The sequence below is a fragment of the Echinops telfairi genome, unplaced genomic scaffold (assembly GCF_000313985.2).
Source record: "Echinops telfairi isolate 266 unplaced genomic scaffold, ASM31398v2 ScPeMD7_7469;HRSCAF=8507_1, whole genome shotgun sequence".
NCBI classification, from domain to species: Eukaryota; Metazoa; Chordata; class Mammalia; order Afrosoricida; family Tenrecidae; genus Echinops; species Echinops telfairi.
The window spans coordinates 101,453,126-101,475,790 of NW_022111373.1; positions in this window are offsets into that span (position 1 = coordinate 101,453,126).

Consider the following 22,665-nt stretch of genomic DNA (forward strand, 5'->3'; position numbering starts at 1 on the left):
GTGCCATTGCATGTGGCTACGTGAACCTAAGGAGGGACTTAGGAACTAGCACCGGACTTACAGACTTGACTGGGACTGGGCTAGGGTGCTTTTTTGATATATAATTACTTCTTGAAATAAAGCGCTCTCATATATTTATGAGTGTCACTCGATTTGTTTCTCTAGTCAATCCAGCCTTTCACACCCATATATGCATCTATATATAGATATAGAAATAGACAGAGTGTCTATTTTTGTGAAAACAGTGGGTCAACAAAAGAGAAAAAGACCTTCCACCAGATGGGTTGACACAGTGGCCTAATGAATGGGCTCAAACAGAAGAACAATTGTGAGAATGGCACAGGGCTTGGCAGCATTTCCTTTTCTTGTACACAGGCGCTCTATGAGTCAACTGACTGGACACCTAAGAACAACATAGTTATGTAGAAAAATGTTCTACATAACATTTATGTAGTTCTATCACCAAATTTGAACATCAATGTCATGTATTCCACTGCACATGATACACATGCAGCAATTTTCTGACCCAAATCATGCAGAGCTCAGCCAATCACCCAAGTTAATGGGCACAGTTCTCCAGATAGCCAAGTCTGCTGAAGGTTCCCAATGGCAGCTGCCAGTGTTTCATGGTACCCTCACCTTTTGACTATACTTTTGGTTTTCCTTATATCCCTTCAACCCAACACCATAGCTCAGGGGTCCGCCAAACTCCCTTCATTTCTGACCTGCTGGTTCCCATTATTCCCTTGGATATCATAATTTACTAAAAGAACTCTTAGAACTTATAGAATGTACTATACACATGCTAGAGTTTTTCAGTTTTATATAGGAGAGAGAGAGGGAAAAAAAAGAAGAGTCACGTAAGACAGAGTGTGGGAGGACTCTCAACTTCAGAGATTCCATCACCAACCAGGAAGCCCAGAGAGCTTCTGCATCCAGCGATTTTTATCAGGTCTCCCATCACATTATATTACATTATATTACATTATAGTACATTATAGTACATACACATGATTAAATGTACTCAGGGTTCAGTTGCTTTTCTCCTGAGAAGCGCTGACATCACTGGAGAAATTCTAAGATTTTAAAGGTTATCTCTCAAGCACCAAGAACAAGTAATAATTTTATTGGCATATTAACCAAATAACTATCTTCCTACAGATATAATATAATTATATGTATACATGCATATATACTGTTATGTTTATTTATATTTATGAGCAGACATCTCTCCATTTTATTCTCAAACACTTTAGTTCATAGTTTTAAGAACAAGAACACTCTCTTTTATAACTTCCATATATAATGAAAATTAAAATCAGTGCTTTAATAATACTATATTAATTACATAATTCAATCAATATTCAAGCATTATCAATAGTGCCAATAATATTCTTTATAGCATCAATTTCTAACTCAGGGTCACTCACTTATTGTATTTCTCTTCAATTTCCTTCAATCTAGAATTGCTTGGCTCACTTTCTTTTCACTTCTATTGTGCGTTCAAACTTTGAGTTTATGCCAATTATAGTGTAAAATAATGGATGGCACTATAGGACGTTTTCTTTGATGTTCCCCCTAATTAGATTCCATTGGCAATAATTTCACATATGTTTATTGTATCCTTCACCCTGCGTCATCTCTGTAGACACAGTCTCTCATTATATTCGTTATATTAATACTGGTGTTCATTTTTTATCATTCCTTTACATGTCCTCCTCTGGTGTTGTTGTTTTTCCCTCCTGGCTGAAAATCAGTAGGTAATCCCCTTGTGACCAATATGCTACATATTAGAACATATTTTGAGGTAGTTTAAATATTCTATTTCTCCTAAAACTCACAATGTTAGCTTCCACTCTTCATTCTTACCTGAATGAATCACCACAACTATTTTACAATAGTAATTTTCTAAGGCTATCATTATTAACCTGTATTAGTTGATATTCTTTTGCAATTGTTTCCTTCTCCTATATATTTATTTTTGTGTAAAATCATTGATTTTATTTTATTCAAAGTTTATAAGCCATACTAGCATTATTATTTTTAGGAATTATAGCATTAACCTACATTTCAGCAGTTAGGCCCTCTTTTATCAATGGTTATTTGATGTCATATTAGTGACTTTAATAAAATTTTAAACATACATTTGCTACTTTTCCTCGTGTAAAAATTTTAATATCCAACAGGATTTAAGTGCTAACAAATAAGGATTGTTAATGGAGAGAAGCAGTTTCTGGAACTTTAGAAGTGACAGCTTGTTGTAGAGACGGCATTACCTCAGTCTCTTCCCACTTCCCATTGGCATCATCATGTTGGTAGATAGGCATCAGTGACATCATTGGAGCTTGTTGAAATCATCCCTAAAGTTCTGGTTGTTAAACATTTGCCACACACTGCTGGCTAGATTCAATATCAAATTGGTTATCTCTTTCTTCTATGATAAATATCCCAAGAAGACGCTGGAGTGACCTCCCTTAAATCCCTCATGCCACACACTAGTCTGCTGCCTTAGGAACGCATCCGGAAGAGTGGGATGCCACAGCGAATGGGACATAACAGCAACTGAGAGTGAAGTCACCCACTATTATTTGCCCAAAGTAATGCAATAGAAGCGTATGACCTTGGAGTCATCTGGTAAAAAGAAGAGGTCATTTTAATTCTCTGAGCTTAGCTCTCTGGGATCTCAGTGGAGTGTATGCCTGGAACTGGGGCGCTCCCTTCTGAATGGGCAAGTATAATTAGCCAGCTTCAATGGTCATAGCTGCCATTTTAGGTTCACTGATTCCTTTGCCCCTGAACCTCACAGCCCCCATACTGTGTCTTTGTCTCCCTGCAGCTCATCCCAGAGAGCTGGCCCAGATAGCTGCGAGTTAAAAATGGTTGGGTGAATTTGTTCTGGAAAGTGGACTCAAATTCTTATCTAAAATGTGTGTGCCCAACTGGAACATTTATTTATCTCAGATTGATAAGTAAGCCTAAGCTTGTTTTCATCAGCTCCAAATAGCCTTTGACACAGGAATGTTGACACTACCAACCTGAGTTCAAATTTGATCACACGCTTTTACTGAAAGGGGATTTCTCTAATGTGGCAATCCTAGAATGTACTGCCTCGATTTAAGTGAATAGCATTGGAAATGCTTGCTCTAAGACTAAGCGGGGTGGTCATACTTCCTAAGCCATCCCCAGTGTTGTGCTAGCCTCAAAAAAGCAACCAGCAATGTGAAAACCTTAACTACTCTCTCCTAAGCTCACAAAGGGCAACTCTCTCCTGTTTACAAAAGCACATAGAAAATGTGCAGAATGCATCTAATCATTTTTCTCTTCTCTCTTTGTTTTAGGCCATGTGAACTTTTGTTCCTTCGTATAGTAAACTATAAATAATTTTAAAGATGGAAACAATAAAATTTTATCAAATTTCCTCCATCATACCTAGAATTATTTTGGGAATGAATCTGATGTGACAGTCAGAGGAGTATTAAAGGCTGACACCTGCTATTAAGTTGGAATTTTTGATGAGGTTCAAAGAGGGATCTCCATGACCTGGAAAAATAAATCAAGGTCACTGATTGACTCATGCAAAGTGTTTTCAGCCATTTATATTACAATGTAATTATAGCAAACTGATGTACAATCCTGAAAGAGCTGTAAGCTAGTCACATTGATACATATGCATTGTACAGTGAATGCCTAAAATGAGAAAATAATATGCAAATGAAATTGCCTATATTCTTCAGTGTTAGGAGGCTCTAACTACTGCACCATCATCTGAAAGATTAGTTTTGTATTCTCATTATTATTAATATTCAGATTACCTTGATTTACTGTCACAGTGTTCCTGTTCCCTCCTTTATATTATCACTTGTACTTCAAAGTCCTATTATTTTACTCCATCTTAGAAATGAACATTATTTGAGAGCTGAAACCATCTCCCTGATTCATCATCTCTTTGAACAAATCTAAATGTGTATATACAACATCAAATCTAACACAGAATATCTGTCAAGAACCCCATGTTGCAGTGGGTTTGGGAAAGTGAGGAATGATTCACGTTTTGTTTCCAGAAGTTTCTCTTCCATTTTGCTCAGGCTTAGACTTAGTCTTTGGAAATCAACATTTAGCTTCCTAATCTGAGCGTTGTACTAAGAATCTAGAAAGGGAAGTACTTCAAAGGGTTATGTGAATGGAGGATGCCATCTCATGTTTACAATATTTTCTTTCTTGGATGTGAAAGGCCTGGCCTGACTGGTATGCCATTTGCCAAATGTACGTAGGAGGCAAGAAAAGATGCCCTTTTGGAAAAAAGATAGAGCAAAGTGTCTGTCCTTGGTCTTCATCAAGTGAAGCACTTTTCCCTACTTGGTTCTTGGAGGTCAAAAGGAAAAGGAAAACCAGGCAACATATCTAAGGAACGAGGTGAAAAAATTGGTTCACCTGAGAAAACAGGAACTAGAAAAGCAAAGCAAATAGAGGCTCTCTTTCTTCCAAATCCTAGATGTTTTTCTGATGCCCTGTTCGTTCGCACTTACTCCATATGGAAATTCCATGCCTAACTCTTATTAACCATATTTATTTTTATTGACAGCATAAAATATACAATTGAAAATGAGATTCAATATTGTTTAAAATAATTCCTGAATTTGAAATATCATAAATCTTATGAAATTTTCTGTTTAAGAGGTTTTGATTATGTTCTTTTAGGAATGTCTTCTATAGGATTTCTACTGCACCCCCTTCCTCCAGGATTGCATCAGTTCTTCTTAACATAGCTGCTATTATGAGAAGAATAGATTTGTGTTTTTTTAAATTATATCTCAATGTTAATGTTAGTCAAAAATCTGCCAACTTCCCTTGAACATATCATCTGTCACTGGAATATCCTTTCCTATATTTACTCAAGCCCCAGTTAACATTGTACTAAGTCAGCTATTCTCCACTGGGGTCAGACACTTCTCATAATAGAATTGTTTTAATTAGAAATATTCTTATTGAAAGATATGGATGAAAATGAAAGCCCAAAATTCGTTTGCCGGGTCCTGACATGGATTTAGCCTCTGGTGAATCACTTCTGACCACTGTCCAGTCATGAGAACAGCCTTTCTATCAGACAGAGTACATTGCAAATCAGTTGTTCTCCCTTTTGACCCATTTCAAATTTTTTCTAGTTTTTAATATATTCTGCTTTTTTTCAATTGAGATCTTTTTATGTTTTCTTTTGATGCTGGGTTTTTATGATTTAACATATATGTATGTGTTTCTGCATTTGAAATCTAGGTTAGGTACAGCTCAAGAGATGGAAACAGGATTAATAGTTATGGCAGGAGAGGTAGGGGACTAATGGGGAGCTGATGATAAGAAAGAAGAAAATGTTCTAAAATTTATTTCAATAATGATTGCACAATCATTAACCATTGATTAAACCATTGAATTGGATGATGTTAATTATATGTCAATAAAACTGTCAACAAAGAATTGAACATTAAAAAATTCCCCTTTATAAAGTTAAAAATATATCTTACTGTTTAATTAAAATGTCAATCACATGAATACATTCAAAGAGAAATTTAACTTCTTGAGGTTATTTCCAGAAATATGTGAAGCACTGAGTTTCCATTCACGGGGAAGAACAATTCAGAAAAGGAGGGTAACCCCGGTTCACAACTCAATGAAGGTCGTCGGAGCAGCTGGACACGGACGCGGCAGACTTACTCCTTAGTCTCAACGACAGTAATGGCAGCGATGATCCCAGAGTTTGCCACTGAAACAGAATTCAAGTCGCATTCTATATGATCAGATAACCAAAAGCACTAGTCATGATTAAGAATAATTTACCTGTTATTTCACGCTGATTAAAATTTTATGTCATGTCAGCATTAATTGCAGACTATCATTTCAAATGTGTGTTTTTCCTTTCATGATGACTGCTGCTATCTCTGTATATCATAAAGATGATCTAGCCAAACTTGACTGATGAAGGAGGCACCTTATCTACTTATTTCTTAAAAAATAAAAGAATAAAGGAAAATCACAATTCAGAGGGAACTGTGTTAAAATAGGTGTAAAAGAAAGGTATAAGTCAATTAAGTAAAATTATTTCTCATTTTCCCACATATTTATATTGACAGCATGTTTAATGCAGGATGTTCTACACTTGAACTGGAAAGGACATCAGTATCCAGGTAAGTGGGGAGTGGGACAGAGCCCCACATTGAAGAAGCTAAAGTGATTGCAAAACTAAATCACATCAAATATTGGTGGTAGTATAAATAGGATTGAATCTCTTTGCATTTCCAGTAGTTAATATGCAGATAGAGCACTTTTGTGGAATTAGTTTGGCTCCTGTTCAGCTCCCAGCACTATCAATATTAAGTCTCGAGTACAGTTGAGTAAGTAGGAGATTAACATATTTCCAGATTCATTTTATTACGTACCTTGATGGTTGATTTCTTGTTCTAAAAAAAAAAAAAGAACTAAAACAACAACAAGCTAAAAAATTCTGAAATTCATCCATTTGAGAAACTATTTCATTGTAAAGATATAAGAATTTGTGTACATTTTAGGTATAAAAGACTATTTAGTAGAGTTAAGAATGCTTAAAAGGAAAAAGTATTCCTTTCTGTTGCCATTTCATATGACATAGCTACTAATATGTTTGTACAGGTGGTATTTTCTGGATATCATAAATGAATATTAGCCCCTTTGATAGTGTCATAACATCTTATATGTCTAATGTTATTAATTACATCCTTTCCCTTTTCTCAATCTTTTTTTATTTCTCCTTCCCTTTTAGACAAGTAGATGTTGCCAATAAATAAATAAATGCTTAGCTGTTTATCCAAAATGGTCCCTATAGCTAATGGTATTTTCCTTGTGGTTTTGCCTGCAGTTTTCCTCGTGAGATTTGGCACAACACACATAAAAATTAGAATATCCTCCACTAGTATTGTAGATTCTGCTAGACAGAATCATCAGTGTGAAAAAAGGGAAATAATAAAGCACGCACACACACAACCAAAGGCACAACCTTTTGACCTTTTCGTAGATCACCCTTCAAACGTCAAAGTGACAACGTAATTGTCGGACCAGTGAGATTAGTCGGACCACAGGGGCGCAGGACACTGAGCCTCTGACAGAAGCAAGTGTGCTATTAAGAAAGTAGCCAGGGAAGGGCATGCTGTTCTGACACTGCTCATGCTGCCTGTGAATATAGAATGCCTTCCTTGCATGCATGTCAGGGCACTGTGATTACCGTAATTAGAGCAGACATATATGGCACATTTGTAACTGTTTAAAGTTCCAGCAAGTAAAGATTAGTCACAACTAGAAATACAGCGTGGTAACTGCGGCCTAAAGAGATGGTGGGAGCTCAGGTATTAGAGACAACACCCACCTAAAGATAGCAAGACCCCAAACTCAAGAGCCTCTATACCTCAGGAAGGTACTCTATCAGAATCGACTTACACCTGGTATGTTTGAAAGAGAAAATAAACTCATTGGCTTCAACCCTTTCTATTTTTATTACCTGGCCACAGATGCTGAGAAAATTGAGGTTTTATATTTTAGAAGGAAGCCAGAAAACATTTTTCCCTTTGTGCGTGCCCAGCAATAACAGGCTCGTGTGGAAGTCACATCAATCATACGTGTTGATGGTTAAGCCAATGAGCATTGGCATCCTTTCTTGCCTGAGATTACATCATTGTTCCAAACTCATCATGCCATTGGTGGTATTATTTGGCTATGTGAATCGTGTAGGTGATGAAGTCTTGAATATATTCAGTACCTCGTTAATTTCTATAAAAAGTAATTAACAGTCCAGTGTGCAACTCCTTATTTTGCCTCTAAAATTAGCTTCTAGCACAAATCAAGAAATTATATAATTATCATAGTTAAGTCTAAAATGAGATAATAATAGTCCAAGACCTTATTTGTTATAAGCTCAGGTAAATATATGGGCCTATTTTTCTTCTTTTTTTGCCCCCCTATAGGCCTATTTTTGAAGAATAGAAATTGCTAAGGAATATTTGAGACTTTTTAAAAACTCTAAATCTGTAACAGAATTGTGAACTTCAAACTCATGCCATTGTCTTTCACATAAAATATAAATGAATTTCAATCACTAGACCTATATATTTGTATTATAATTTAATAAGATAATTGTAAGACAAAAAACATTTTATTTTTACTATTTAATTCATTCAACAAATACATATGTACAAATGGCAATCCAAGAATGTTGTGATGTAGGATGTATTTTTGAAATTTGTGGCAGTCACAATGATTTTAGCGTGCCTCTGGCACTTAGTGCGTAGGGTCAATATTCATTTTTGTGCCTTGCTCATATTATCTGTCATAAATGTTTTGGATGCCTCAAGCTATTTCCCTTCTACTTGCTCCTTCCCAATTTAAGTGGACACTTAAACCACACGCTGGCTGCTTCTCCCCGCACACACCTGTAAGTCTTTTATGAACTGGCTGTGAATTATTGCCAGCATCCCAGGGAGTTCATTCTGCCATTAGTGGGGCTAAGTGGAGAGCAAGATGTAATGAAAGGTTTGATGGTCATGGCGATCCATGAATGAAGAACTTGGCCTTCATCTCCATAGGTAAGATACATTTGAGAGATCTGGCACAGGGTTTTCTAGTGGGTTTCTAGTCTATTGTCCCACATTTACCCACTAGGACAATAACATCTAGATTAATTTTCTGGTTTGCCTGAGGGAGACTTCCATGTTTAGGCAAAGAGAAGCAAGAAGCTGGGTCCCCTAACACTACAATGGGACATTCTATGTTTAAATCAAGGATTACAACCTCTGTGGCAACCTCCAACGACGGAGGGTTTCACGTATTTTCTTTGTTATATGTATGCACATACACCACACAGATAGGAAGCTTCAAAAAGTTTGTGGAAAATTCTGGTAATTCTTAACTCCAATTTTCCCAAGAATTTACTTGAATACTCCTTGTGTATGTTGTTGTTGTATTAGATATAATAGCAATATATTATATGATGATCTAAAACTATCTAAATCTAAACTTTTTTTTAACATTTGAAAACCATGTTGCCAGTGGAAGGACTTGCTGTTTATGCTATTTCGGGTGCCCATGCAATAAACGGAATCCATCGGCATGTCAGCGTCACTTTCGCAGTGAGTTAATGAACAGCGGCAAGCATCTGACTTTTGCATCATCTTCCAATTGTTGTTTCCAATCATTTATCTAGTAAAATGCAGGTTTATTATCATCGCTTTTCATTATCTCTCATTTATCTTATATTTAAGATACCATATTGACCAAGGAAATCTTTCATGTAGGTAGGTTATTTATTAATTTTATTTTTTGATATTAAAGACATGCTAGTAAATATAATATAAAATGAGTGCTTTGCATAAGGTTCTATGTTAGTGTTTATAATACATGTATGAACAAAACAAGGTCTTTGCTATCGTGGAGATTGTTTTCAATTGATTCTGATACACACAACACAGAAAGTGATCGTATTCCTTATTAAGAAAACAAGATTGAGATGTGGGCACTGTGGTTGGTTCTAGTCAAGGACCTAGATTCACTTGATTTGTCCTTTTTCTTTCTCACTTCATGCATCTACTTCTTTCTCAGCCATCTTCTTCTCTCCTTTGTCAGCTTCCAAACCAATTCCGTTCATTCAAAACAGGCTCTAGGAAATTAGGATTTCTTAGCTTTCTTTTTCTGTAAAGGATTTTGAAGACTAAACCCACAACTGAAACCAAACTCAGTGATTTTAACTAAAAAAGATCCTGCAAGACGCAGAACTGCCCCCACAGTTTTCAAGATTGTAAATCTTTAAGAAAGCAGACAGTCAAATATCTCTCTCCCACAAAGCAGTTGGTGGGTTTAAAATGTCAATCTTTCAGTTAGTAGCTAAGCATTTTAAGCACTTTATACCACCGGGCTCCTCCAAAGGTAGGAGTGTTCAGACAATCTGTTTTGACTATGCATCCACAGCCAAATGATTTTGCATGGTCAATAAAATACAAGTAAACATCTTTCTGGTATTCTCTGCTTTTAGTCAAGACTCGTTTGACATAAGCAATGGTATCCCTAGCTCCATGTTCTCTACTGGATTCAGCTTTAATTTCTGGCAGTTACATATTGATGTACTACTATAATTGTGAGTTATCTTCAGCAAAATCTTACTTGTGATATTAATGATGTTGTTTGATAATTTTCATTCTGTTAAGTCACTTTTCTTTGGAATTGGCACAAATATGGATTGCTTCCAATTGGTTGGCTATGTAGCTGTCTTGAAAATTTAGTAGCATAGATAAGTGAGTGCTTCCAGTGCTTCATCAACTCGCAGCATTCCAATCAGTATTCCATCAACTCCTGGAGTGCATTTCCCCAATGCCTTCAGTGCAGCGTCCTTTACTTCCATCGGTTCTTTATCATATGCTAACTCTAGAAATTGCTCATTGTTGGCCAATGAAGAACTCTGTATTCCATGTTTTTTTATGTCTCTTGCATCAATCAATATTTTGCCTGTGGAAATATTCAACATTGCAACTCTTGAGGCTTGAGTTCTTTAATTTAAACCTGTCACCTTGCAATATGCTAAATCTCTTCTTCTTTTTTTAATTTCTAGCTCCAGTTCTTTGGTGTTGGCAAAGAATGTGTACTATCTGAGAAGGAAGACATCTGCTCTGGAAGATATGTAGTCAGAATTCTCCTTGAAAGAGAACCTAGTGAAATGTCATTTTATGAATTGTTGACATGTCATCAGGAGAGGCTAGTTCCTGGTGAAGAACAAAATGCTTGGTATTGTAGACGGCAAAAAAACCCCAAAACCAGAAAGGTCCTTAAAAACATGGATTGACACAGTAGCTGCAACGATGGGCTCAAACATAGGAAAGATTGTGAGATAGTTAAGGTCAGGCAGTGTTTTCTTTTTGTTGAACATAGGATCCACGTATGTCAGAACAGACTGGAACAAGCCTGTCAACAGCATCTTTATCTTAAGTGCTTGATTTCTAGGTGTATAGTTGGTGGTTCAAAGCTACCCAGAGAAACCTCTGAAGACATGCCTATTGCTTTCAGTGAGCAAACCCTATGAAGGGTTTTACTCTGAATCCACGAGGCAGCTATCAATAGGGATCCGTGGAATGGCAAAGAAAACAACATCGCTCCCTCAGCAATACAGATGAACAGTGGTAAGAAAAAAAGAAGAATATATGTCCAGAGATTAAGGTTTCCAAGCGCTCATAGGATTGGCAGCAGCATTATACACTTAAGAGACTAAAAGTTGAAAAGTTTTAAATATTTATGTCTGAGATTTTAGAACAATGTCAATTTGAATTTCAAGTATTCTTGGTATCTCTTTAATTAGATGTGATTTAGATTCCATACGTGCGTGATAGTTTTGTGTTTTTCCTCTTGCTCTTTGGCTCAAACGAGCTAAAGTTTTGCCCTACCTAAGGCCTGGATGTGAAATCCAGGTCCAGGGACTCCTGTAGCTTGTGAGTAATTCCTATCTGAGTTTAATGAAGAGGAGTTTAAATTTTATATTGATTGAACAAATCTTATAATTAGCTAAATATTCTTCAAATCCTAGAGGTTCAGAATTTAACAGTGTCTTAACATTGATCTAAATGCCTTAGTTCTTCATGGCTAAATTGCTTTGCATCTAAAGGTTGAAGAACAGTCTAAAGCTAATATTATTTTTGAAGCTATAGAATCCCAAAATAATCTAGCTGTGATTAACTCACATTTGCTATTTTTTGCAGATACTGGTAAATGTTTTCATTATGCTAATTGTGAATGAAGGAAAACACATACACTACGTAAAGCAATGTGCAAAGGCTAGATTTGCTGGCTGATGATTCGGAATTAAAATCAGTTCCTTGAAAGTCCATTTGGTGTCGAATTCCTGTCACAGAACTATATAATGCAATATATTCTTTGTTAAGCCCTTCAATATTCCAGCAAGAAACTGAAACAATGTGTCAAAATGAGTATGTTTTTTAAAAGACTATTTTCTCAGATTGAAACATGGAATTGCTGATATGCTTAGGAGTGATTTTGAAGTGGGCTGGTGCTGCGCCTGCTCTTGGGCTGAGCAGACCAGCTGTGCTAGTTGTTCTGTTGGAAGGAAGACCTGCTGAGAGAGTGGCCGGCATGTGTTCCTTAATTTCCTGAATTATCATATCCTTATAATCAGTTCCTGAGCAATGACGCCATTAGAAGACTGAAATGTGGGGTGCCAGGAGCATTTCTAGGAGGTGCAGTTTGAAGTGGAATATTTTATTTAGCCTCTTATCACTCATATTGTGTGTATGTATATGTGTGTGTGAATTTATACATATATGTATATACACATAGATTTTTATGTTTGCCTTACATAAGCCATGAACCACTTATGTTAATTTACCCTAATGGGCTCTCCGACCCCCAGATAGTCTTCAAGTAGTTAAGTTTGAAATCTTATCTCACTTAAGAAAGATGAAGCAGACAAAATACATCTAGACGGAGATACACGGGGAGAGAGAAAGAAAAAAGAAAACTTTATCTTAGATGCACACTACAGTGTCCCAACTAACTGTTAAACTTTACTTGAAATATGTCAATAATATTCTTTTTTTCTACTTTAGTGATTAGCTCCTTTTTGCAAGGTAGTGAGTAGATGAAATAAAATCCGTAATAATGATGAGGCTCTCTTATTCCTTGTTTATCCTTTAAAGATTTTTATGCAATTTGCTGTCATTCTTTTTCATTCAGGTTAGCATTGTTCAGACATTTGGATGTGTTCAATTAATGAGAATATGATGCTTTGAAATCAGAGAACCATAATTTGCTTCTGTTAGGAATACTGTTGCTATTGTGTGTCAGTGAGTTGATCCCAAATCTTAAACACCACAGGACAGAGTAGAACTGCCCCGAGAATTTCCTATAATATTAATGGAAACAAAATGTCACATTTTTCTCCCATGCGGCTGCTGATGGGTTTGAATCCCTGACCACACAGTTAGCAGCTGAGCATTAAGTACTGCACGATAGTTCCTTTTGTTAGTTAAACTAATCCATATTTTATAGGCTAGTTTATAGAGTTAAATAGTATTAAGAATCTTACCTCCTCAATACATTTAATTGCAAAACCAAAAATCCAAAATCACTGCCACTGAGATGATGCCAATCGTAGCAACCCTATAGGACAGGGTAGAGCTGCCCCTGTGGATGTCTGAGACTGTACTTGGTAGGAGTAGAAAGCCTCCTGTTTCTTCTGGACATTTCATTGCAATTATTGATACAAATAGGCTTGTGTTTTCTAAAACTCAAAGGTTACTAGTATGAGAGAGTTCAAGGCTAGAAACAGAAGGAAGGCGTCTAGAGGAAGACTTCATGTTCAAGAAAATGCTATCTCTAGGGCATGTTGGATCTGAAGTGGTGAAGAGTCAGGCATGTGAGAAATTAGCAGGTCATTTCTCTATGCTCCGCCATGGTAAACACCTAGATTATCTCAAGCAAGTTAATAATGTTTACTTCTTCATCTTGGTAGAGAGAGGGTCAGTGAAGGGGGAAAGACTCAACAAGATGGATTGACATGGTGACTGCAACAATGAGCTCAAAGACAATAGCACTTGTGAGGGTGGGCTAGGCCGGACAGACAGTGTCTTATTCTGTCTTATGCAAGGCCCCCGTGCAGAGAGGCCTACTCAAGGACACCTACGAACAGCAAGGACACTTCTTTAGTGTGTGGAATCTATGAATATACCCCAAAGGTAAAATTAGTTTAGTTATAGAAATCAAATTGAAGAAACAATATCACAATAGCTGGTCCTCAAAGCACAGAAATTGAGCTTGAACTAGACTTGCATTCAACATATAGGTGACTGGATTACATTACCTAGAGGAAAACAGCCATCTCTATGCTGATTCTTAGCAAATTTCTCTTTCTAGGCCACATGTATTTACAAAGCCCATTGGATAAATCCATTTAAATGTCCCTAGAAACAAAACAAGTCACCGTCAACTCATAGAGACATCACCACAAAACTCACAAATTCAAATTTCTCAGGAGAAACTCATTTGTTTCTGTTTTATTTTTTTTTAATTTTTAACCAATATGTGCTGCTCTGATGTTTTTTGTTTGTTTTGTTTTTAATTTTTTTAATCTCAATAAAGAGCATCTGAGACTACCAAATTAAAATCTTAGAAATTGTATATTTTCAAACATACAGCATTTTGTTTTAGCAAAAGCAATATAATTCTACAGTGACTTCTTAACCCATAGTCTTTGTATGTAACTACCCCCAAGGACGTTTTTCCAAATGAGTTGGATTGGGAGGATGGCAAAAGACACGGATAGTATTGTGTGGTTCTGTTGTAAGTGTCTGTGAACAGCTTTAATTGTGACTATGAAAACTGGATCACTTACAATGGGCTTGGTCAATGGTGCCATCCTGCTGGGTGTAAAAACAAGACATCTTAGGAAAAAGCAGAGGAGGGGGGTGAGGGGCAGGTATCTCACTCTCATCAGCAGAGGGAAGAGGCAGGAGTGGAGAAGGTCCTTTGCAAACCAAGGTCCTGTACATTGAACTTTCTCAATCCAGGGACAGACAGTTATAACACTAGAGAAGTGGCTTAAAAACAACAGAGTGGCAGCAGCAGCAGACCCAAGAGACAGAGGACAAGAAAAGGTGGCTTGCTTCTCAGCTCAAGGAACAAGTGAAGCTGAATACCTTTAGGCAGGAGAAGTGCTTGCAGCATGGAATACCTCCAGGTAGTTAAGTGGGGAGTTAGATTTGCTGGACTACAGAGCGAGTTGACTAACCTAACTGTAGTGGAGTAGTCTTTGGGCACTTGTCAATGGTATGAAAAGAAATTTGTATAATACTGCAAAGCAGGGCAGAGGCCAGGTCAAGGACCCAAAGGTCAGAGAGTGGCCTGCCTGTAGGTACAAAAGACTGAAGAACTGTGTCTTGATCATTTCTGATCTTCAGTTGTAACCTGCTAACTTTCTTCAAGTTCATAGTCGTGAACATGGTCAGTTCTGTGAGGTGAACGTGATGAATTAATGCGCCCACATGAAAAGCAGAGAGAGCTGTAGGAGAGATGGTGGTGACTTCTCGGATCCCTGCTCCATAGAATCAGTCAAAAGCTAATGCTGAACGTGTCTCCTCCTCCCACCTTATGTACTTAGAGGAGGTCTGACACCTCCCCCACACCTTTTTTTTTTTAATAGAATACAATATTCCTTTATCACTCGCATTTTAGCTTTATTTGGAATTGCTTTCCAAATCAGACTACAGTGCAAAGTTTGTCATTATTAACTAGGTATTATGATCCCTGTTCGAGAATTTAAAAACACCTGAGTAAACAACCATTTCTTCTCTTCTACCCTATCACAAGCACGAAAATAAGTGAAGTACCTTAACCATGGGTCAGCACTCCATGGTTCATGATAGTAGCTGATTTCTCAAAATAGCTTAATTTTCCCTCACCATTTAAGGAATAAAAAGGTAAATGTCATGCCTGTTGTTGGCAATTTATTTTAAGGAAAAGGATTATGGAATTGACTATGCATTCTTAAAGGAAAACAGGAAAGTGTGGCAGTCAACTAATCTGGGGTCAATTTGAGGATTAAGAGTGTAGGGGTGGAGTCTAGCCAGTCAATCTGGAGATAGCCAATGAGACCTCTGTGTGGGCATGGCCTTCTCCTGAGAATTCTGGAAAATCCGGTACTCCCTCCTTGAAGGCAGGAGACACTTCTCTCTCTGCCACCCCCTGGGAAACATAGCAGCTGACAATACACATGGACCCACCCTGATGCTACCAGACCTCTGAAGCCAGAGAAGCCACAGAGAGACCTTTGCCAGCGCAGAGATGCTTACAATGCCACTGGATTTTTCTACCCACTGGCCTGTGATCTTCTACATTTGGCATCATTGCATGTGTTTCGTGAGTCTGAAGAGGACTTTTTAGATTGGTATTGGACATATGGGCTAATATCGGACTTATGGACTTGATCTGGACTGGGCTGAGATGTTTTCTCAATGTTCAATTGCTCTTGTATATAAACTTTGTTCTTACACACATATGCGTGTTTATGAATTTGCTTCTAGTCTGCCCAGACTAACACAGGAAGATAGAAGAAAAAACAATTTTGCTTTCCTTTATCATTTACTTCTTCCAATTATTGTCTCTGTGCTCAAACATGCTAATGAATTACAATGTCTAATCTAAGGATCAATAAATAAGTAAAAAAGCAAAACGACACAAAGACAAACTCACGGCCATGGAGTAGATTCTGAATCATAGTGGCCCTATAGGATAGGTTAGAATTTCCCCTGGTAGCTTCTGAGACTATAACTCTTTACAGGAGTAGAAAGGTTCCTCTTTATCCATAATCGCAATCTGACACATAGAGATCCCCAGAAAGAGAAGTCTGTTAACTTCCCATTTCAAACTAATTTTGTTGCAAAAACTGGCTGCTAAAGGGAGAAAAATATGTTAACAAAAATTAAAAACAGCTCTCGCTGGTGGCTCCCCTATCTTCCCCCTCTCCTCTCCAGTCCTCTCTCCCTTGTTCCCTTGCCCATCCTCCTTCCCTTCCCCTTCTGTCCACGTGGACCACCAAGCAGGGCTGAGAAAAAAATTGATCCTAAGAAATCCCAAGATGATGGAAATCGCGTTTGGGATCCAGGTCCCTCTGTCATGTTTTTGAAGAATAAAGCTGATGGACTTCCTTTAGAAGGACGCAACCACGTTTGGAGAAAGATGGACAAGGAAGAGATGGAGAAGCCACCCAATCTTAATCATAATTCCTTGTTAAGGTTAATGACACCCCGAAGAGGGGGGCTATTTGTTTATATTTTCACAGGCAAAGGAGATAGATGGACTTCTCTTCAGCTGGCAAGGCCCAGAAGAAAGCAGGGAAGCTGATGTGTGACCTCACCCTCCTGTCCTGTTCCTGAAGTTATTCTAAATGTCAAGAAGACCTTGCAGATTCCTGAGAGTGGTGATTGCTGACTGCTGAAATATTTCTTCCATTGATGCTGTCTAAGGGACCCTCTGAGACTCTATCATAATTGAACATCTTATATAATAATGACTGGACTATTACTACAGACTGCTGTTTTGCTGAAAGATCAAAATTTTGGACTCGTTAATTAATACTATAATGTGATTAGAATGTAACTGATTTCTGTTAACTATATAATGTAACATTGCATGGTTGGGATTTGATTAAGAAACATTTGCAAGGGTAAAAAAAATAAATAAAAAACAGAGATGTAACCATTTAAATTAATTTACACACGTAAAGGTGATTTTGCAATATTGTCATTGTTGCTAGGTGCCCTTAAATCAGTTCTACCTCAAGGTGACCCTCTCTGTGTCGGCCGAAGGAAACATTGCGCAGCGTTGTACCATCCTCACGACTTGTGTTGTATTTGAGACCATTTTTGCCGCTCCATTTCACCAAGTGTAATGCCATTTCCCAGGGACTGGTATCTCCTGATAACATGCCCAAAGTACATAATACACAGTCTCACTATCCTTGCTTCCAAGGAGCATTCCAGCTGTACTTCTGAGACAAATCTGTTGGTTCTTCTGGCAGTGTGTGGTATTTTCAACCATACCCTAACAAAAGTCACAGTCGCAGATCTCCAGCAATGTTCCTGTATGAGCCCTTAGACCACTGTAACTGGACCTTGTGTAAATGCAGACGATATCTCCAAGACCCTTGCAATGCTTGAGGAAAGTGGAGAGGGGCAAAACTCTACTTAAGATGGAGAATAATTGCCACTTTCCTAATAAGGTTGGATTGAAAATAGTGGTGAGGGAGTCCTGTCTCTATTGTTCAGTCACCAGTTTTATCATCTTCATTTATTATACTAAAAAAAGAGTAGGACTTGCAAACACCAAGTCATGTGGACAGCTTTCACATTCATTTGTGGAAAATGCTGGACCCGGACAAGGTCTGCCTCACTCCAGAGATAATTTAAATTTCATGGATCAAATGTATCGATTCTTCTTTGGTCTGTCTTATTCTATGTCCAATTTTAGAATGCCTATATAAAATGCCATGATTGAAAATATCACGGCTTTGGTCAGGCACACCTTGGTACTCAAAGTAACATTTTTGCTCTTCAACACTTTCAAGTGCATCAGATTTCCCTATGCAATCTGTTGTTTGATTTCTTCCCTGCTGCTTCCATGAGCACTCATTGTGGATCCAAGCAAGATGAAATTCTTGACGATTTAAATCTTTTCTCCATTTACCATGATCCCACCTATTGGTCCAGCAGTGGGGACTGGGTTTTCTTTGACACTGAGTCACAGTATGCACTGCAGGCTGGAGTCCCTGGTCTTCATTAGCAGGTGTGTCACGTCTCCCTAGCTTTCAGCAAGCAAGGTTATGTCATCTGCATATTGCAGGCTCTTAATAAACCTTCCTCCAATCCCAGAGCCATGTTCTTTTACACACAGTCCAGCCTCTCAGAAAACACAAGACATGAATTTGGGTCATTCCAAACCAGCCCATGGCTCTGGGAGAGAAAGACCATGCAATCTACTACTAAAAGATATGGCCAAGAAAGCGTGCATGCCCACGGGGTCCCTATGGGTGAGAACTAGCTCAGCGTCCCCCAAGGTCAGCAAAACTAGCTCAGTAGAAATGATTTTATATACCTAAAGAATATGTAACATGTGCGTCTTCATACAAGTACATTGGGAACCATGTCTGTTCATGTGCATGTATTCATTTGTCTGCATTAAATGCATGTTTCTGTTGTTTTGTAAAGTGTTTCACTAATGAAATAAAAAATAATGACGTGTAAGACAACCTTTTATTAGAGTAAACATTTTGAGTGAAAGCTATTAAATACCTCTCTTATGACTAAACCTCTGAATTTGTAACTGAGATGATGCCTAGAGTTATCAGAATATTCCATTCGCTCGAAAAAACTATGAACTATACTCAAGGTGGCCAGAATTTTAAAATAGGGTATGAATATGTTGATAAAGCACTACATTCTGTTAATGTTTGCTGTTACAAAGCATTCCTGTGATAATATTGATATTGAACCAAGAACAAAAGCATTTGCTATGCTGCTGTAATATTCCATATCTAGGTAAATGTTGGCATTTACCCTAAATGTACAATTTGATGTTGTAAATATTGCCATGAGAATAGGCTTTGTAATCTTGTGTTAAATTTTAATTGACTATTGGCCAGGTCACTTCCAAGATTTTAACACTGACCTACTCCTTAGCCAGAACACCAATATATAACAAGGTTGTCAATCTGTATATCCTTCTTTGAATTTTACATACATATCATGAAATTCAATATAGTTCTTTACTAGAATATTTCAATAGAATTTGAGAATAACTATATTACATTGAGCAATAAATAGATACCTTTCCTTAAAAATGACTTTCACATTTTACTCTTCTGAGTGTCATTTAGGGAAAGCCTGGGGAAACGGAACTTAAATGGTCTCTGGATCTAGGTAGCCCTTGTCCTGGTCAAGATTTGCCATGAATGAAAGGTGAAAGTTGAGCAACTTACGTGGTGTTTTCAAGCCCTCCTCTGTTGTTGTTGTTTTTTTTTGTATAATAAATGAAGATCATAAAACTTAACTCTCCTGTTGACTAAAAAATAAAAACAGGACTCCTTCACCACTATTTATAATCCAACCTTACTAGGAAAGTGACAATCATTCTCCACCTTAAGTAAAATTGTGTACCTTCCTATTTTCCTCGTGCATTGCAAGGGTGCATTGACATACTGTCCACTTACATAAGGGCTCATCCAGGAGCATTCTTGGAGATCTGCTACTCTGACTTCTGCTGTGGTATTTTTATTTCTTAATTACACTCACACTGCTTTTTAATTTTCTTTAAAAACTACATGATAAATAGTACGCTATTGGGCTCAGGTTTATTTTATTTTATTGTTGGATTCAGCAGTTATTTATCAATTTGAACTTTCTTCCCCCCCCCTTGATTTTCTTTGCTTTCACAAGGATTTATATTCATGATAGAAACCTAATAATCTAGAAAAATGAAAAAAAAGGAATCAGTAGCCCTATTCACATCATCTAGCATCCGTTTTAATATTGTCCCTGACATCAGTTGACTTTGATCTATCTGGTAGTTTTGAACTGCTAACCTTGCAGTTCGTAGTCCAACATGTTACTTGTACTTAGGATGCTAAGTACAAGGCCCACGGTTCAAAATCACTGCCTCCTGTTTGGGAGAAAGACAAGGCTTTCTACTCCTGTAAAAAGGTACAATCTCACTGTCCACCCAAATGTGTACATATATGTGTGTAAATGTATTGATAAGCAAGCTTATTGCAATAGAGTTGATTCCCACTCATAGAAACCTTATAGGAGAGCACAGCACTGCTCCCTTCTTTCTCTTCCCTCCACCCTGCCTCCTTCGTTGAGGACATTCCCTCACATCCCTGTCTTCTGCAGTTCACTGAAATGTCCCTCAGAGACTCAGCAGACATGAAGGACATGTCGAATGTGGTGGTGGGTTCTCTTTAGTCCCGACTTCAAAGGTCAGATGGAAGCAAGCCAAAAGCAGTGCCAGGATCAGAAGCCAAAATGTCCCCAAATCATAGCAGGTGTTGCTTCTACCAAAGCTCAGCGAGGCTATGGAGAGGTGGCCTTCCAGGTGATGTGTGGGAGCACTGGGCATTGGCGCAGGGGTGGCCCTTACTCACAGAGCAGGAGCCTTTGTCATTTGGCAGACCATACCCCTAGGGAACCAGACCTGGTGACTTGTGTCACTCCCTCCACTAAGGCAGAGACTCAGAAACACTTCCCCTTCATCCTGTCATTAGCATAGCAGTCAACTTCCTCCAAACTGAGCTGATAGTCACAGGCTGAGAACCTAGAATTTATAACAAATCACGAGGAATTATTGTGAGAAGAGCCATATGCATTGACCATCTCAGGCATAAAAAAGATTATTTGATACAGTGGCTGTCATAATAGGATCCAACTTAGCAAAGGTTATGAGGAGGTCACAGAATGGGCCAATTTTTATTTTTTTGTCTCTGTAAGTCAGACTGATTCAAAGGGCACCCAATAACTAGATTCACAACAGAAAAGGTATTTTACATACCATATAGACTCGTGGATAAGCTGAGTTTTTCAGCACATTTTTAATGCAGTTTTGGTGGTAAAATTAGGTGCCTCGCCTTATACTCAAGTGCATAGGGTACATCCTTTCCTATAATCCTACAAATACCTTCTGTGGGAAGTCATGCTACCATTCTCATGTTGGAGCAGAAGAAACCAAGATGTAGAGTGATCAGCTTAAAACCACAGAGGTAACCTGACATTCACGCGACTGTTTAGTATTGTGTGAGAAGTCTGATATTTATTCAGCTTCCTGGGTCTAAATTTGACAAAAGAAAATAAATTTCAAAACTTTCAATCCTGCTTAGTCATCTAGAGTTAGAGAAGAGAATTGTCTACACAGGGGGCTTCTTAAAATGTGCAATCTTCAAATGACTCAATGCACTTTCAATAATTATCTTTGACACTTTGAATACTTAACAAAGAATTTATAATATCGTAAAAGTGTATGCTATTCTCATTTTTACATGGTAAAAAAATTAAATGTTTAAAATTATGACATCACCTTACTGACTCATGACAAGGAAGTCATTTACTTGGGAACTATTTGATAGGAGGAAACAAACTAGGTCTTCAGAACTTGAGTGAGACAGAAGATGCAAAGTCCAGTTGGTCAACAAACTGAAGATATTGAAATGCTTTATTCGCCCCTTCAAATAAACCAAGTGCTCCTTATTCAATATGTATGCCTGACAGTTTAAATACATAGGCAATGACTTCAGCAATGAATTATGCCTAATAGTTTCACCAAAATATTGGTGGTTATTTAGCTCTCTTCTGAAAATCCCATTAAGAATGGTGTGTAATTATCAATTTCATACTCTCTTCTCTACATTGCTTTATAAATTTGTGAATTGGATGGATATTTACATATCAGATCATCAATTTTGCATTAATAACTTAAAAAATTTATCAAACAATGGCTTACCTTGTTCCCCTCCCTTTTTCCCCACCTCTCTTGTAGTAAATCATCATCCCCTTCATCCAAGCTCTGGGGGCATTGTGGCTTTCAAGCTGGTTTCCTAACCAGAAGGTTTGGAGTTGCTCATGGGAGAAAGATGAGGATTTCTACTCCTGTAAAGAGAAAACCACAGGGACAGTTCTACCCTGTCCCACACAAGGGCACCAGGAGCCAGAATTGACTGACTGGCAGTGAAGTTTTATTTTGTTTTGTTTTGTTCCACTCGAGTTAACACCTGTCTATTCTCTAGCCCAGTGCTTCCCTGCCTCTCTTCTTTTCCCATGCATGATAGTCGCCAAAGTCTGTTTCTTTTGGTATGGAAATGCTTTCTTGATTTCCCTTTTTCATATCAGTGATATCATACAACATTGTCATTTTGTGATTGACTAACTTCAAACAACTTACTGTCCCCACACCCATCCCTGTCATGAGAAGCTGAAGAGCTTCATCATTAACCTTTATCAATGCAGGGGGTTCTGCTGTGTCTATGTATCAAAGATAAGTTGTCCGTTCTTCCACTGATGGCCATTGGGGCTGTTTCCATCTTCTTGCTATTGTGAATACTGTTGGCAATGAGCA